The sequence below is a fragment of the Miniopterus natalensis genome, chromosome 12, assembly GCF_054644295.1.
Source record: "Miniopterus natalensis isolate mMinNat1 chromosome 12, mMinNat1.hap1, whole genome shotgun sequence".
NCBI classification, from domain to species: Eukaryota; Metazoa; Chordata; class Mammalia; order Chiroptera; family Miniopteridae; genus Miniopterus; species Miniopterus natalensis.
In genome coordinates, this window is record NC_142092.1 from 43,552,717 (window position 1) to 43,569,909 (window position 17,193).

Sequence of the window (17,193 nt, forward strand, 5' to 3'; positions counted from 1 at the left end):
CCTGTGGTCACACAGATCTTCCATGCTCTGTTCTAACAGCATTTTCTCATATACATGGCCTTTCCTCCTTAAGTCTCCTTTTCCTAACATACACCCTCTTTTTCCCTCTGTCTCTGCCTTTCAAAAGCCTCTCTCATAACAAGAGGGTATGGGAAATTTCAAGTTTCCAGATGGCAGTATTTTATGATGGCAACTCCATTCTTCCAGTCGCCCAGACCAAAAACCTTGACTTTCCTCGATTCACACCCGCCTCGGACCTGTCAGCACTTCTGTATCTCTACCTTCAAAACATATCCAGAATCAGACTACTTCTTACCACCTCTTCTGTTAGCACCCTGGTCCGAGCCACCATCCTTTCTCATTTAGATTATTGCAGCGGCATCTCATCAGGTTTCCCTGCGTCAGCCCTTGCCTGTGTAAGGTCCACTGTCAACACAGCAACTGGAGTGATCCTTTGAAAACATAAGGCAGATCATGCCACTTATCTGCTCAACACTCTCTAATGCTTTTCATCTTACTCAGAGTGTAAGTACAGTCCTTGCAGGGATGCCTGGGCAGCTGCTCAGTGTGCCCTCCTCTCCCCTTCCCTCCTAACCTCTCTGACCTTGTTCTCCTGTGACTCCCACTTTTTCACTCCACTCCAGTCACGCCGATGCCCTGCTGTTCCTCCAACATGCCAGTCATGCTCGGAGCAGAGGGAGCAGCGAATGCAAAGACCTTACAATTTGAGCACAGAGATGGCGGGAAGTAATCTGAAACTCCAGCACATCTCACACTAGTGGTTAGAAAATCCCTGAGAGGAAAAGGCCTTTGCACTTTGCACTTGCTGTTCCCTCTGCTTGGAGCACTCCCTGCAGATAGCTTCATGCTCTCTTCCTCTTTGCAGGTCTTTAAACAAATGTCACCTTCCCAGTGAGGACTTCCTAGCCACATTATGTAAAATTTTGGCCCCTATCCCCAGTACTCCCTATTTCCCTTCCCTCATTTTTCTTCTGGAAAGTCCAGGTTATAAGGAGAAAAAACAGAGCACTAGCAAAAGGTAAAGCCAGTAGCTTCTTGGGAAGACGATCACAGTGACTAATCCAGGGTCACAAAGGCCAGTGCCTCCACAGTCCGGGCAGGTGCCTAATGTGAATGAGTGGGACAATAGGGAATGGTGGTAACTGGGGAAAAATTGACCATATTGAGCTCCATCTGAAAGCTTTAAAATTCATATTTTATAAAATGTCTATGCAGTCCATACAAAATGTGCCTGCTAATCTATAGATGCTGCTATAATAAAATCACTAGATGCCTGATGTTTCAAGTTCCAGTACCTTGATCTCAGCAATAGAAGTAGTCACTTTTCTGAAAAGGAGGAGGTTGGCAGGGAAATAAATGCTCTCTTTTCCTCTCAGAGATTTTCTAACCACTAGTGTTAGAAGTTCTGGAGTTTCATACTACTATCCCCTCATCTCTGTGCTCAAATTCTAAGGCAGCTGGAAGAGGGCACCAGACAAAGGTTAGACTACCCAGGGTTTAAATCCAAGCTCTGCCACTTGTATTGAGACTTTAGTAACTAAGTAACTTTTAAAGTTACTTAATATTCTTAGAGCTTAGTTTGCTTAACAACAACACAAGAGTAACACCTACCTCATAAGGCTTCAATGAGTGTTAAATGAAATGATAGGGGCCTAAGTGCTGTCTACAGAAAAAAAAACAAACTATAGAAATGAGATGTTACTAGCTTACCAAGAACATTCGATCTACTACCAAGCAATATCATTTTTCAACAAGTAGATTAGTTTTCTAACAAGTCCACTATTACAGAGTACAATGAGAATTATCGTTTATCCATATTTTCTTAATTTTCTTTATGTGATAGATTCTCAAATTTTCCTACACTCCTTTTCCGGTGAACTCTAACAGAAGCATCCAAGGAGACCAGAAATACGAAATTAGTAAGATTATCTACACTGCTTCATTAAATTTATATTACTTCAATCACGTATGAGAAGCCTCCTGAATATATTCACAAAGCTCAAAGACTGAAAGCTTTTTTTAAGAAGTCAAATGACAGTGATTTAGGAAAAAGCTTTCAAGTTTATCTAATTATACAGCCCAATTAAAATTAGATAATAGCTGTAAAGTTTCTGACACATAGGAAACACTCAGTAAATGTTAACTATTATAATTAAATTTTAGTACAGTGATATAACTTTGTTTTTATACCATTATTGTCATTATTCAATTTGAATAAATACTTTATAAAGTAAAACAGTGACAATCAAAAGGTACTGATGGAAGAGACTGCCCACTGATGGCGGACAGGCAGGGTGCCTGTTACACACAGTCAGGCAGGTTGCACATTCACGTGGTCCCCATTCCTGAAAATGTCGTTCTTCATTTCATTGCTGAAGGCACAATATACCTATTTTAGTAATTCAGCAAAATTAGCGGCAGGTAAAAATGAAATAAGCATTGCTCACATTTACATTCAGAAATCTGCTCCTCTGTTCACTCTGAGCACATTTGTGACAAAAATCCAAATCCTATAGCTGAGATTACCCGCAGCTTGTGTGTATACAAAACAGGGAGACCAGCGAATGGCCCTTGTCTAGTTTGCCTGTGTGCCACAAACTTTATGAATGAAGCAATGCAGTATTGGGTGTCAGCAGAACAAACGTGTCAAAGTGAAGATAACAGCCACCCCTAACTATCCCCCGAGTTTGTGGAGAGGCTCAAAAGCGTATAGAAAGGAAAAACGTGAGAAAGCACTTTAGGGACAATACGGCCATATCAGAAGATAACAGAGCACTTGCCATTCTCATTTACCTGCACTAACCTCCTTAGCAAAGGCTTTGGAGTTTGGGTTACTTGGGGCAACTTTTTACCCACTTGGCAATGACTTTCCTATTTGTAATCTGCCATTGTCATCGCTGTCATTTGGCTGGAACCAAACTGGCCGACTGCAGGAGGCACTCCTTCAGCTTTACACCTTCCCACCCCCCGGCCATAGCATCATGCCTTTCTCCATGTCTCCATGCTGGAGGCTTTGGTAAAAGGCACCATTGGGAGCCACCATTCTGGTTTCCCCTGAGGTACCCCAAGTCACCCTGCGCTGATACCCAACTATGGAATGTCCATCCAATCTGTAGAGCAGGGGTACAGAGGGATACCACCGCCCAGCAGGAAGGACGGTGTTTTAGGAAATCACAGAGGCTTTTTGGAAGTCACAATGATTGGAGGGGCTACTGTCATTTAGGGGGTAGGAGTCAGGGATGCCAGACATCCTAAAATGCATAGGATGGCCCCACAAAACGAAGACTTATTTTGCATCCCACTTAACTTGCAGATGTCCTATGAAATATTATCCATGTAGATTAAAAACCTATTTTAAATGTTCTGAATCTGGGTCCTATGTCTGTTTTACATTTAAACCTCAAGTATCCTGGGTATCATTTTAACTTATTTTGAATTTTTCAGGAATGCAGCCACTGGGTAAAATGAAGGAAGATTTTTGCCAAAAGTTGTTTACCTGTTTAGAATATCACATCACTGCCATCCAGAATGCCTAAGGTGTGTCAGTTGCAGACCCTCCTGCATCTGTTGGCTGTGCCCCCTTTTCCCCCCATTGCATTCACACAAGTATAAGCATTGCGCTCCTTCATTCTGTCTCTTGGTCAGTCATGCCTGAGAAAAACTTCTGGAAAGACTATTTTATCATAAATCACTTTCTTCCAATTTCTCCAGACATTACAATTAGCATTATTTTGACTTTTAAAGTTATGTGTTCATAAGTTGCTTTTCTTTTGAGTTATTAAAGTCAGACACTGGATCTGAAAGGGTTGACAGCCACTGCCCAAGCACACACCACATTGTCAGGTCTCTACAGAGGTCACCTATTGGTCACCCTGTTAACCAGAACTATCCTCCTTGAGGAGGCTAAGCTCTGATTGATCTACTTATACTGGCCAGCTTAGCCATACTGGCTCTGAGGAGTATCTGTCCTCTTGAACGGAGAGTAAGGGAGAGAAGAGTGAAGCGTGGGAAAGGGTAAAGGAACTTCTAGGAATTGTGGAGGGGAAAGAGCAGTGGCCTGCAGTTCCTGGACCCTGGATTCAGTCCCCAGCTGAACCAGAGGTCTCCGTGTGCCCTCAGACATATCACTTCAGTTCTGTGGGTGTTAGATTTTACAGATGGCCTGGACCCCTCCAGTTCCAGTGTTCTGTGGCTATATCTTAGTCTATCTCTATCACTAGACTTTCACTGAAAGTACCAATCGCCTGCATACAACAGGCAGAGCTGTTTCTCCTTTATGTATTGAAAAACAATGTGGGGGAGAGGGGAAAGACAAGGGCACTAAGATTTCCAGTGAATTTTTATAGGGCTGGACATTTTAGACATGTGATCATGTGGTAAGAGGAGATGAGGAAACAGGCTCAGAGAGACTGAGTAATTTGCACAAGGTCATGAGGCCAGGAAGCAACAGAGCAGGGGTTTGTATCCAACCTGTCTGACTCCAAAGCTTGCTTCATTCCACCATGTTGCCTGAGAAGCCCAGAGAGACCCTCACTTCTTAACTAAGCAAGAAGTCTCCTCTGTTACCAGCCCAATTTCCCTTGCTGAAATCACAGTGTTATTACATGTAGGGTGGTGATCTGTCCCCGTTTGCCTGGGACAGTCCCCACTGTATGCCTTTTTTCCTAGCAGCATTACTAATGTGCCCCTTTTGCTCTCAAAAAGTTTGCCTAACAAATTTTGTGGTCACCTAATTATATGTCAGCTCTGCCACAATCGTGTCTTAGCCAGGACAGATAGCAAAAACAACAGCAGCAGCAACAAAATCACTTGCTGTTGTGGGAGTTAACAGTTTGGGTTAGAAATAAAATAAACTTTAAAACTGACTATATTCTGCATGTGCTATCAGTCCCTAAAATATTTTCTATCCACATTAAGCGGCGTGTAAATTCCCAAAATGTAGTAAGATACCATGCCATTAACCTCTCACAGGACAGACTCTTATCTTCCTTTTCTTAAAGTATAATCCTTCAAGGGAAGCTCACGTCCCATGGCTTTAGAGAAAGGATTCTAAGAATGACATTTACTTTTCCAGAGTAGGGTTTTCACTTTCAGGCATGGCCACTGCAAAACATCTCACCCTGGAAATGTACCTGATGCCTCTGAGTATTTTTGGGAGGCTGCCCATTCATTCTATTTAAAACCCATGAAGAGTCATCCCAGTGACTCAGGCAAGTATAAACCAATGGAAACACACACACAGTAAATCCTAATGTTCCTCCCATCCATGCACCCCAATCTCTTTTCTCCTTGTGGTCATCTTCTACCAACCACCTGGTCATGTCTCTAAGAGTAGCTGAACATTTGACACCCTTAGTCTTACCATCATCTTGGGTGACTTCAGTATCTAGAATTCAAGAGGATGATTCAGTCTTTGTCTTTACACTACAGTGGCCAGATGCCCCTTCCAGCCCACTGAAATGGCTCTCACCAAGATCTCCAATGACCACCGTATTGCTAAAGACAGTGTGTGTACTTTTCTGTCCTCCTGACCACTCGGCATCTGAGAATCCTTTCACAATGTAAATATGTATAAAATCACTAGGATGTACACTTTAAATATATTATATTTAAATATATTTGTCAGTTATACCTCAAAGCTGAAATTAAAATTTAAAAAAAAGAGTACATGCTCTGAACTTCCTGTATTTGAATCCCAACCTTGTATTATCATGTGACCTTGCACAAGTTACTTAACCATGCTGTTCCAGTTTCCTCATCTGTAGAATGGGGAAAACTCCAGCACATGGAAAGGAATACACAAATGAAGGCACGGGGAGGACCTGGCACGTGGTAAGCATGCAGTGACATTACTAGGAGCATATTAAAATGTCTAAGAGGCCCTGAAGAGAAGAAACCAGCGTTGCTTTATTTACCTCAATATTTCCCAAATTTATTTAACCAGAGAACTTAGAATACGACTTAGTTTAAGGAAACGCATGTTACTAGATCTCTGACACATCTCAACTCGAAGCCTTCCAAGCAGCTCCAGACTCACCATGCAAACACGTGTAGGCACCTCAACTTCAATATGACAAAAATCAAACACATTATCTCCCACCCCAGCCTTCCCTCTACCACCTACCATAACCCAGCCTCCCACACCAGCAGTCTGAGGAGTCACCAAGATTTTTCTCACCCACTGCTCACATCTACTCTGTCACCACCTTCTGCAAACTCTGCCACCATATTCACTCTCAGAGCTGCCCCTGCCTCTATTCCTTCTCTCTCACCACTGGTTTCCCTGACCTCAGTCTGACTCCTCCGTTGTTGCCAGAACAATCACTCCAAAATGCCTCGTTAGTCATACGCATCCCCTTCTTAAAAGGTTGCTCGTGACTTTCTGGCTAAAGATTAAGCTCTTTAGCACAAAACACACTTCTCTACCACGCAAATATCCACCCATCCATGTATTTAGAGGTGCCCGAGTGTGCCATGCTCCATCACGCCTCTGTGCCTTTGCACACTGCTGCCTTCCTGGAATGCCCTTCTGCACCAAGATGGCACCTCCTCTGGGAAGACTCTCTCGTCCCCATTACTAGTCTGATATAAAGGCTTCTTATCTGTTACTTCCCATCATTGACTCCTTATCACCCATTTCTCTCCCGAATGATTAAGTCAGTCATGGCAATTCCAGTCTCTTGGTGGCGTCTGGTTTAAAAATGGGCATGTGAGCCAACCCTGAAAATGCAAAGGGAAGAGTCACTGGTGGGAACAGGGAGAAACGTCTGAGAAAGGCTTGCTTCTAAGAAGACCATCCTGGAAAGGAACAACAATGTCAAGAAAGATCTGTATCTGAAAGAGACACCAGGAATTCTGGCAATGCCGGCAGCAAATGGTCTGCAGGGACTTCTGGCCAACTGAGAAGGGCCAGGGATGAATGAACCTGGGTTCCCAAAGCTGGAATCCTCCCTGACGCGGGACTTGTTGCCTTGGATAATAAATCACCTTATTTAAACCAGTGTTTGTTAGAGTTCTCTGTTACTTGTTGCTAATGGCACCCTAACCGATGCAGCTGTCGTACCATCTTGTGAATCTCTCTGTCATCACAATCAATCATCACACCAAAGTCAGGAGCATGACAGAAACCCTCGCTATACTTCAGTGTTGTTCTGGTGGCCCTCATAATGCAATATGATAAAGACAAAAAATAAGAAGAGTCACTATTGGAAAGGAAGGCACAAAACTCTTTTCCAGGTGATACTCTTATCTAACAAGAAAGCCAAAAATTCAAATAAGGAGCTAGGAGAATTAATCATAATTCAGTGAGGTATTCAAATGAAGCCTCAGCATAACAAAGCAGTGGTTTACTACATGTCTGCAAAGACATACAAAAATATAATAGAAAATCCCATTCAAAATAGCTAAATGCACAAATTAGAACAGCCACAATATCCAAGAATATCTATAACGAGAAATATGCAAAACTTGCCTAAGGACAATGTTAAAACATAGCTGAGCAACATAGAGGAAAAACGGGGGGGGGGGGGGGGAGTGAAGACACAGAAGGATCTTCCTGAACAGAACTTATTTCGAAGATACAGCTCTCCTCTAATTAAAACTCATTGCAATTCCAATAAAACTCTCAATGTGTTTTCAAAAATGACAAATGGAGAAAGTCCACAAGAAAAATGGGGCTGGAAAAAGATCGATAAGAGGGGCACTTGACCTACCTGATATCAAGACTATACTGAAAGTTAGTAATGGCGCATGAAGACTAAGGCACACAACTCGGAGCACACCCTGAACACGATGATAAAGAACTTTGAGAAAAATTGCCAACCAACTGGAGGGGGAAAACATATCCCTACTTCATGTTATACACACTTAAAGATTCCAAAGAAGTTAACAGATTTAAATAAAGACAAATATTAGATCAAACAACATGAAATTGCGATTTTTGTAGGTTAAAAGCAGTTAAGTATCAGCAGTTTCACAAAGTTCAAGCTAATACATTAATTGCGAAGGAAAAACAGGACACTTTTATAATCTTGGAGTGAGGAAAACTGACATAAAGAAATAAAACTTAGAATATACAAACATTAAGTAGTTTTGACATGCAGAAGTTGTCTGTGCATATGAAAAATGCCTGTGTCACAAGGTTAATATTTTTAAAAGTTGAAAGCTGAAAATGAATTAGGGGGAAAAAGTTAATATTTATAGAAGTCAAAGGATTAATATAATTATAAAAGAATCCCTATAATCTATAAAGAAAGGACAAAAATACAACAGAAATGTGCAAAGTAAACAAGCCATTCCCAGGAGAAATGCTAATGGCAATTGTCATTTGAAAAGATGCTCACCCTCACTAGTAAAAGGGGACATGTAAATTAAAATACACATTAGGGTTAGTGACTGTGTGGGGCAGTAGACATTTTCATACCTTGCTAGTGAATGTTAGTCTTTTAGAGGATGCTTTGTCCATTTCATCAAAATTTAAGCTGTCTATATCCTTCAACCCAACAATTACGCATTTAAGAATCTATCGTAGAAAAATGCCTATGTATGCTCATTTCACTGCAGCACTGTCTGTTATAGCCAATAAATAGGAAATACCAATTTCCAACAATCATTTGGTGATTACATTATTGTATCTCTATGCTACATAATATTATTCAACCATTTTTTAAAAATACAGAGTAATATGTATTGATATGAAAGTCCTTCAAGTCATATGCTATAAAGTAAAAAAAAAAAAAAAATGAATTGCAAAATAATACAGAACAATCCCATTCTTGTAAAAAATATCTATATCCTGTATCCTACATGTCAATATACATAAATTGGCTATTGGGAGTATTAGGGTCAAGGAAAACTTTATATATTTGTACTTTTAAAAATCTTTTACAAGAGCAGCGTATCATCTACCTATGTCATTATACAAATACAATTAATTTCAATTCACTTCAAAATCAGTTCCACACATATCCATGAGGTATGGCCAATTCCAGACACTTTCCAGGATTTCTTTTAATTAGATGAAAATCATATAGATACACATACACATATATATGTATATACACGCACACACATATATATGTGTATGTGTATATATATATCTCAGCACCTCCTTTCCTGCTGAAAGCTCTGATTTTTAGAATTTCTATTTTAATTCCTGTTTTCCCCAAGGACCACAAAATATATTTTCAATGAAAAGGGGCAGAACATCAGTTTGATTCCAGTTCTTTAACTGATATCCTTTTCAGTGAAGCTCTGCTTTTAACATAAAGGGGGGTTCTGCCTCATCCAGACAAGCACACTTGAAGATTCTACCCTTGAGACAATGAAAGGAAGGGGGGGAGCATGTTCTGATCAGCCAGTGTGCGCGCTCATAATCTCCCGTCATTCCTGAGCACCGGGGAATGGACACACCTCTGCTGCCTCCTCCCAGCCCAGCTGTTGCCTGGAGTGTCATTTTTCAGCCTTTATGACTTCACACGATCTTACTTAATCAGAGAGCAGGACCCCCATTCCAGGCTCTCCCATTCTCCCGGCTGGCTTACTCTCCTTCCTGCCTATTTCTCTCCCTCCCTCTCCTGCCCATCCTTAGCACAGGCCTCTGACACTGTCACCCTCGGCTTGTCGCCCGGCTGCCACAGCCAGCGGGAAGCTGGAAGCCCACACCTTCTCCAGTCTCAAACGGCAGCCCAGGGCAGGGCACCTACCCGTGTTTCTCGCTGTGATCTTGGAGCCGTGTCTCAGCAGACGGACAAACACATCGCTGCTGCAGTGGTTCACCATCTGCAGGCGGAGGCCCCTCCGGGTCTGGATCCTGACCAAGCATTTTGCCATACTGGTGCTTCCTGCTCCCTCTGCCTTCCTCTGCCTGTCACGGCCAGGGCCACCTACCACCAGCCATAGTGGCTTTGACCTTTCACTAACTGTCCATTCTGTTTTAAATGACCGAGGCAGGGCCCACTGAATGAATCAAATGTCAGTTCGTAACGAGGCCAACAGAAATAACTCAGGAGGGATCAGCATGAAACAGGAGGAGGGAGGGGGGTGCTATTTTTAAACTCGCCGCTCACTACTCTAGCAAACAATGAAATATTACGCATCATCCTTAGCCCAGCCTTTTCTAAACTATCTAAACCAGAGGACCCACCCAGATGCCTTACAGTGCCCTACAAATGGAGCGCCCCAGAAGATAAATAACTATGAGGGAACTCCACAGAGGAGAAGCTACCACCTTAATTTCCTTTCAAAAACACTTATGGAGCCTTTATGATGTTCCAGAGCAATGCTGTGATGCAAGCCACATTTAGAAAACTATTTTAGAAGTAAAAGAAATACATTCATTGTAATAATGTGTTTTATTAGAAGCCAAACTATCCAAAATAGTACTAAGGCTTTTTGGTACTAAGGCTTTGAAATTGGTGCGGTTTGCACACTTACGGTACATATGGCCTCAGGCCGGCCACATTCCAAGTGCTTAGCAGCCACGCGGGGCTGCCATATCCAACAGCACAGCCCCAGATGAAGTGCTGAGCTCCTCACAACATAATCTCCGTCCTCAAGGTGATGCTGATATTTTCTTCTTTTTATAGAGAGTAACTGACCTGGCCAAATACACCGTTAATACGCAGCAAAGCCACGATTTGAACCTAGGCACCCAATTAACATCAGTTGACTTAAAAAAAAACACCACCAGTCAAGATGAGAGCTGTTAGTGCCCCCACTTCTAACCAAATGTGTGGGGGTTTTAAATATGTTTTTATTGATTTTTAGAGGGAGAGGAAGGGGGGAAAGAGAGAGAGACAGACATGGATATGAGACAGAAACAGAAACATGGACCGGTTGCCTCCCGCACACACCCCAGCCAGGGATCAACCTGCAACCTGGGCATGTGCCCTGACGGGGAATCTAACTGGAGACTTTAGGTCACCAGACAACGCTCAACCAATTGAGCCACCTGCCCAGAGCAAACCAAATGTGTTTTAAATGAAGAATTCAAACATTACATCTAACTTTCGGCACTTCAAAAGTCCCACACTTGTGTGTCTGAGGCATAAAATGTGCTTGCATCCCAGTGTAAGTGCTCTGGGAGCAAACTGTTTTCAATTTTTCAGGACATGCTATATTTGAAAATTTTTAACTGATTGATAACTGTGCCCCACATACTGTCTTTGTTCTATTTCTTTACTGGTACATTTTGTTCACTCTCATTCTCAGAAGAAGAAAATTTCCTCACACAATTTCGTCATGCATGCATGTACTTTTCTACTTTAAATAGCTACTGCAGCCAAAAGATAATTTTCTAATAAAAACGTTCTTTTTCTTTACTGATAAAACAAAGCGTTGCATTTGGTGCAGTCAGCTGAAATTCTTCATTGTTATACTTCACTATGGGAATATAAATTAATTTAGCATTTCTGGAAGGAATTTTAGCAAAATATATTAACTGATATACTTTGACCCAGAATTTTCACTTTTAGGAATTTATCCTAAGAAAATAATTAGGAACATTGACAAAAATTTTTGGACAAATAAGTTTATCAGAGTATCATTTATTATAGAGAAAAAAAAAGTCAATCTAAATTTCCAGTGGGAAAATGATGAAATACATGTGATAGAATATTGCACATTAAAATTTATAGGAGCTTAATGATGTGGGGGAAAGCTTACAATATATTGATAAGTAAAACAGCAGTTTATATAAGCAATATGGCCTCAACTATATAAAAATGTATATTACAGACTGGACTCTAAATCTTGAAAGGGGAGAAGGGTGGCAGCCAGCTGTGCACTGTGAGCCGAGTACCCTTCTGGGGACCTCACAGGGGCTCCCATTTCCCTCACACCGATTGTCAGCTCCAGGTACAGTATGGCTATTCCTACTCTCATGGGGTTTGGTCAATTTCCAAACCTGAAACTTGAAAGGAAAATACCCCTAAAAATTCACAAAATCTTCAACGCTTTGCAGTTCCCCTTGTGATCTGCTTTTGAGCAGAACCCCTATGTAAGACAGATATACTACAGAGGTGGGGCCCCAGGATAGCACTGGGTAGGCCTTCCCTTACTAATTACCAGCAGTGGTTCTTGAAGAACGTCTGAAAATCTTTAGAATGCTAAAGAACAAATCAGGAAATCCTTGTTCCAGATAAATCAATGATTGGCAGTAACACAGATGAAGCATTTCAAAGATTAAGGTGGGCTCATCTGCTTGGCAGTAGGCCCAGCTCAGACAATGAGACGGTCTCCCTTTGCCTGTTGGGAGGGAATATAGATAACTCCCTCTGCTTAGCATTATGTTGAAACAGCATGTTACCTGATAGCCCACTCCAAACAAACACCAGACCTTCCAAAAAAACAAACAGCAAGTAAAAAACCTGAAACAAAACCACAACCATACTTTATTTCCATTCTTTCCCACCAAAGATTTACTTGCCATTAGTTCTCCAGCATAAAATCTCACCATAGTTTTAAAATGTCTTTCTTCCTTTTATTAACTACAACTACTCATCACAATTTGCATTTCGTACATTTTTAATTTTTCCTTCTCTTGAAGTTGTTCTCGCTATGCGACTTTTCAGAATCCCTAAGAAGGTTCTTCCACCCTCTTTCTTCTGGAAACCTTCTGCTTTAGTTTTGAGAAAGAGAAAACCTAACAGGACCAGCCGTTTCCCTCTGCCCTGCCCTACTCAGCCTCCTCTCCTCTTGGCTACCTTTCAAGAGGAGAAGGAAAGGGCGCTGGGATGTGGAGCCAAAGCACTGATTCTGTGAGACACTGCACAGGGAGGATCGTCTTGTTCCAGGCACTGTGCTCAAAAGAACCATGTCAACAGCACAACATTCAGACGCCCTTGAATACCCTTCCTGTTAGATTCATCTGTTCAGAGAATCAGGAATGCATGTCTGGGCAGTGACAAGAGGCTAAAGAAAGCAGAGGATGTGTGAAGAAAGGAATCAATTTTCCATAACAAGATGCCAGAAACACTGATAAATCAAGCAGAAGTCAGAGGAGAAGAGAGTTCAGTGAGAAATGCTGCTCGCAGGCCTGAATTCCATGTCTGCTTCTGTGACAGACCTGACAGATTCGAGGAAAGCAACAAGCCGGCCTCTGCTCTGTGAGTGACTTGGAGCTACTGGACAACTTGGCGCCCACTGCAATTGTAAAATGGAGACCATAGTCCTGTCGTGGTTGCTGTGACAAGGAAAGGAGATCGTGCATATCGACTGCCTAGTTTAGTGTTGGTTCCTACTCGATGCACTAGGACTTACTGTGCAGTTGTACAAAGCAAGGTTTAAAGCACAGGCTCTGGGCTCTCCTGGCAGTGCTCATTCATTTTTTCCCAGTGAATGTTAATTCCTTTCTCTCTTTTAACTACTAAGGGGCAGATAGTGAAGATTTTACATAGTCTGGATTTTCTTCTTTCTGTAAACCATCTGTCTCTAACATTTCTAGTTACTTCTTGCCAGGTAGCAGGGAAGCAGTATTGCTGCTTGTCAAGTTTGCCTGATAGACCTGAACCTTGGGGAAGTTATATAAGCTTGTTGAAATGTAGTTTTCTGTCTGTAAAACAGTAATGATATTGGCTGTTACGTAACTGGATGGCTGATACGTAGTAAGCACTTAATGTTAGCTATTCTAGTCTACCATGAATGTCACTTTTTTTATTAGCTGTTTTCATAACTAACATGTCACAGGTATAGTGGATTTGGTCATTAGTTAAAATAGAGATTTGGTGAAATTTTAGCTAATGTCTAACTCCAATTAGAAAGATAAAAAATTATTACATACATGAAATATTCTTTGCAATAAATTCAGACTTTAAATATCCATTATTAAGAGTCCTTGGGACTACTACATACCTTAGAGAACTTTTAAAATATTTTAAATAAAATATATTTGTGATATGATGAATACAGAGGCAGTTCCCAGAACTACTCAGTGACAGGACCAGGACCAGACAGCCAAGTAGTCAGTCAATCATCCGTATAATTCAATTTCCTGATTTGCAAAGCAAGGCAACAATATCTGTCCTATCCATTTCAAAGAAATGATCTTGAGTCTCAAATTATGATAACCTCCATGAAAAAGACTCTGAAAACGTGTAGGATGCTCTGGCATGTGGGATACTCTTCCTGTGATTATCCCCTTATCAGATGAAGCTTTCACTGAGCGCTTCCTGCTGTGACATGAGAGCCATGCTAGGTGGGGCCAGGCATCACTATGTGGCGGTGGGAGGAAGCCCAGCAGAAACCCTCTGGGGAATTACAGTAGCAGACAGGACAGAATTCAAGCAGTGCGGCCGGGCTCGCGCCACCACCACGGTGGGGAGAGGGAATACACTCCCTCCACAGGCACTCTGGCCGCAGAGCATTTTGGCATAGGGCACATCCATCTGTATTCCTGAGAGTCCCACACAGTTAAGTGTGGCATCTCTAACTAGGCAGCTGATGCGAGCCATGCCAGGGAGAGCAGGGGGCAGAGCCTGGCAGGGCCCTCGGGCTGCTCGGGCTGCCGGTGATTATTTCCAAACAGGCAGAAATGCTGAGACAGAGAACGTCAGGGAAGACGATCGTCAGACACTGCTCTGCTCTCGCGTCCTGCCTCCCTGTCCCCTGTCCCCTGTCCCTGGCTGTTTTCGTCCCAATCTTTCACTGTCAATATCTGTGAAAATAAACCTTAGGTGGTGGTGGTTATTATTATTATTTTAAAAGCACCACCCACCCAGAGTAGGACAGTTGAGAACTACCCATAGTTTTAACGAAAATGGGTGAAGGAGGTCCCAGCAGTCCCTCAAAATGCAAGAGTACAGAGAAACTTGCTATAGACATTTGTTCTGTTTCTTACCAGACCTGCAGAAGCTTTAAGTGGGGTGCAGATATGCTTAAAATTTTACAAGTTGGTGAGGCCTAGAGAAGCCAATAATTTGAGTACAAAATTTTAAAGCTGCAGCCTAAAATACTGATGTGTTGCTCTATATATCCTAAGTGTGATGCTTTGAACTAAACACTTAAAACTGAATTTTTTCTTTAGGGTCTGACTTTCTGAGTGCCTTTTACCATGAGCAGAGCAAGCTTCAGTTTGCCATACTCTCTACCTTTCCCTCCCAATGGGCTGTTCTGGAAGCTGCTCCATGAGGAGCCAGGTGAGCCAGGTCACAAACTGGATGACAGTCCTTCATTCATCCGATACATTACTACCTGACTGCCTTCAGTGTGCCAAACGCTGGCCCAGACCCCTGGGTCACAGCCGAGAACAAGCCCAATGAGGTCTCAGTCCCATCCTGGAGGGGTTACATGTGTGCAACAAGTAAACTAGCAAATAAACAAGATAATGTTGTAAGTACTATGAAGGAAATGAAAAGGTGTTATGATCAGTGGTTTGGGGGTTTGGGGTGAGGATTCAGATAGAGCTGTTGGGGAAAGTCCCTAAGAGGGTGATATTTTACCCTATATTTTAAAAGCAGACAGAAGGATACAGTTCAGCAAAGATACTTTATCAGATACCAAATGCTTATACGTGGTATGAAGTCTGTTTGGAGACTTACTTTCTGGCCCCCGAATCAAAGCCTTCATGATTTTAGCTTTATGGTAATAAGAGATCATATTTACTAAGCACCTGATACACACCAGGTGCTATTCTCAGCCCTTTATAAGCTTTCTATCAGGAATCCTGATCTTAACTGTGAGAGAGCCTTTGTCTTTTTCATAGTAAAAAATAATTTATCTCATACTGCTGTGTGTCCATTAATACTCATGACAACCCTATTAATTAGGGTTATTACATCTAAATTTTACAGATGAGGAAACAGAGGCTTAAAGATTAAGAGCTACTTGCTATGAAAACAAAGGAATGCCCTTAACAGGAACATCATGTCCCAAGCGCACAGCATCCCTACCCCTAGCCTTTATCTCGTCAGTCACCCACCCTGTCAATTCCACCTCCTAATTCTCCCTCACTTACCTCGCTAGTCCCACCCACCTCACCCAACTCCTGTGCAGCTTCTATCACCTCTCATACACAGTCATCTCAGAGAATCTGGATACTAGAGCACATTTTTAAAAACACAATTCACTTCACTCACTTCTTAAAAGTGTCAGACAGCTTTTTTCAAACACACCCAATGGGGATCTTCTTGGAACTGTTAGCTCATAAATTTAGAACAAAAGCCTGGTGAAGGCTTCTCATGGCTACAGAATCCTAACAAACAGATTCCAACACTCCCTGGAAAACCTAAGGCTGAAGAATGATATACAACATTCCTTTAAACAAATTTCTCAGGTAGGTCCTGGAGTGTAATGCTGGGAACTTCTCCAGAGCGTTAGGAGAGCAGCAGTGACGGAGCTTCTGGAGTGAATGTTGCTCGATGCTTTGTCTTCTATGGGTTTTGTTTTTCTTTCCGTTTTCTGGTAATCCCAATTCTATCAAGTCAAAGGGGGGAGCCCCTGACCCAGGTGAGGGGCAAGACACACCTAACCCTGGGAAAGCCTTAGAAATATCACCAGATGCTCTTCTGTATAAGGAAATGGGTTTATTTCCAAGCCTCCTCTGCCAACCAGAGCAGCCTTGAGAGGAACCTCTGAGGCTGAGAGTCCCGAGGCCTGCTGACAGTGCTGAGAACCTCCTCAGTTCCTTGTACTGTCCTGACTCTCCATCTTCTTTACAAACAGGATAAAGCATCCATTCCAATCTGTCAACTTTCGGTATGAAATAAAAGTTTAAAACATGCTTGTGACTCAAATGTTTTTGTGTAGTCACTGCCTTTTTGTCCTGAAGAATGAATTTAGCTCCCTGACCCACCCTCAAAAAAATTGACTACAGAATTTCTGCACAAAATGTTTAAAATGATCATAATCTGCCCTGATAGGATAATTTTAACTATTTAAAAAATAAAGTTAGAGCAAAGAATATTAAAAACCCACTAGTTATTTTTAAATGATATAAAAGCCTAATGCATTACACATATGCATTGTACTTATCTTGAGCTCTTAATGGAAGCAGATTAGAACTCTGAATTCTGTGTTTTACTCTGTAATACAGGACTGTCAATTAGCCCCATTCAATTTTAGAGCTTAAAGTCAGAACCAGAAAAGTCAGCTAGAATGGCCCCCCTTTGTTTCGGCCATCCATCCATCCTCTATTGAACAGGTACCAGGTGCAGTGCTAGGATGGGGAGCTCAGTT

At 42.0% G+C, this 17,193-nt stretch overlaps 1 protein-coding gene and 1 long non-coding RNA gene across 9 annotated transcripts in view; one reads left to right on the forward strand and one right to left on the reverse strand.

Annotated features, from left to right (window-relative positions):
* Positions 1-17,193, forward strand: part of LOC107544966 (uncharacterized) — a 41,535-nt gene that overhangs the window by 18,860 nt on the left and 5,482 nt on the right. Inside the window, exons 5-6 of one of the 8 annotated variants that reach the window (XR_001603969.2) lie at positions 367-3,558; positions 5,452-7,250. The exons of 2 other annotated variants lie outside the window; for them this stretch is intronic. This is a non-coding gene — a long non-coding RNA (uncharacterized LOC107544966). Of the gene's footprint in view, positions 1-366; positions 3,559-5,451; positions 7,251-9,610; positions 16,739-17,193 lie in introns of those variants that run through there. 5 more of the 8 variants (XR_001603970.2, XR_001603974.2, XR_001603977.2 and 2 more) reach the window with 5 other exon arrangements.
* The window catches only part of FRMD3 (FERM domain containing 3), a 200,269-nt gene that overhangs the window by 6,157 nt on the left and 176,919 nt on the right, over positions 1-17,193 (reverse strand). The window lies entirely within an intron of this gene.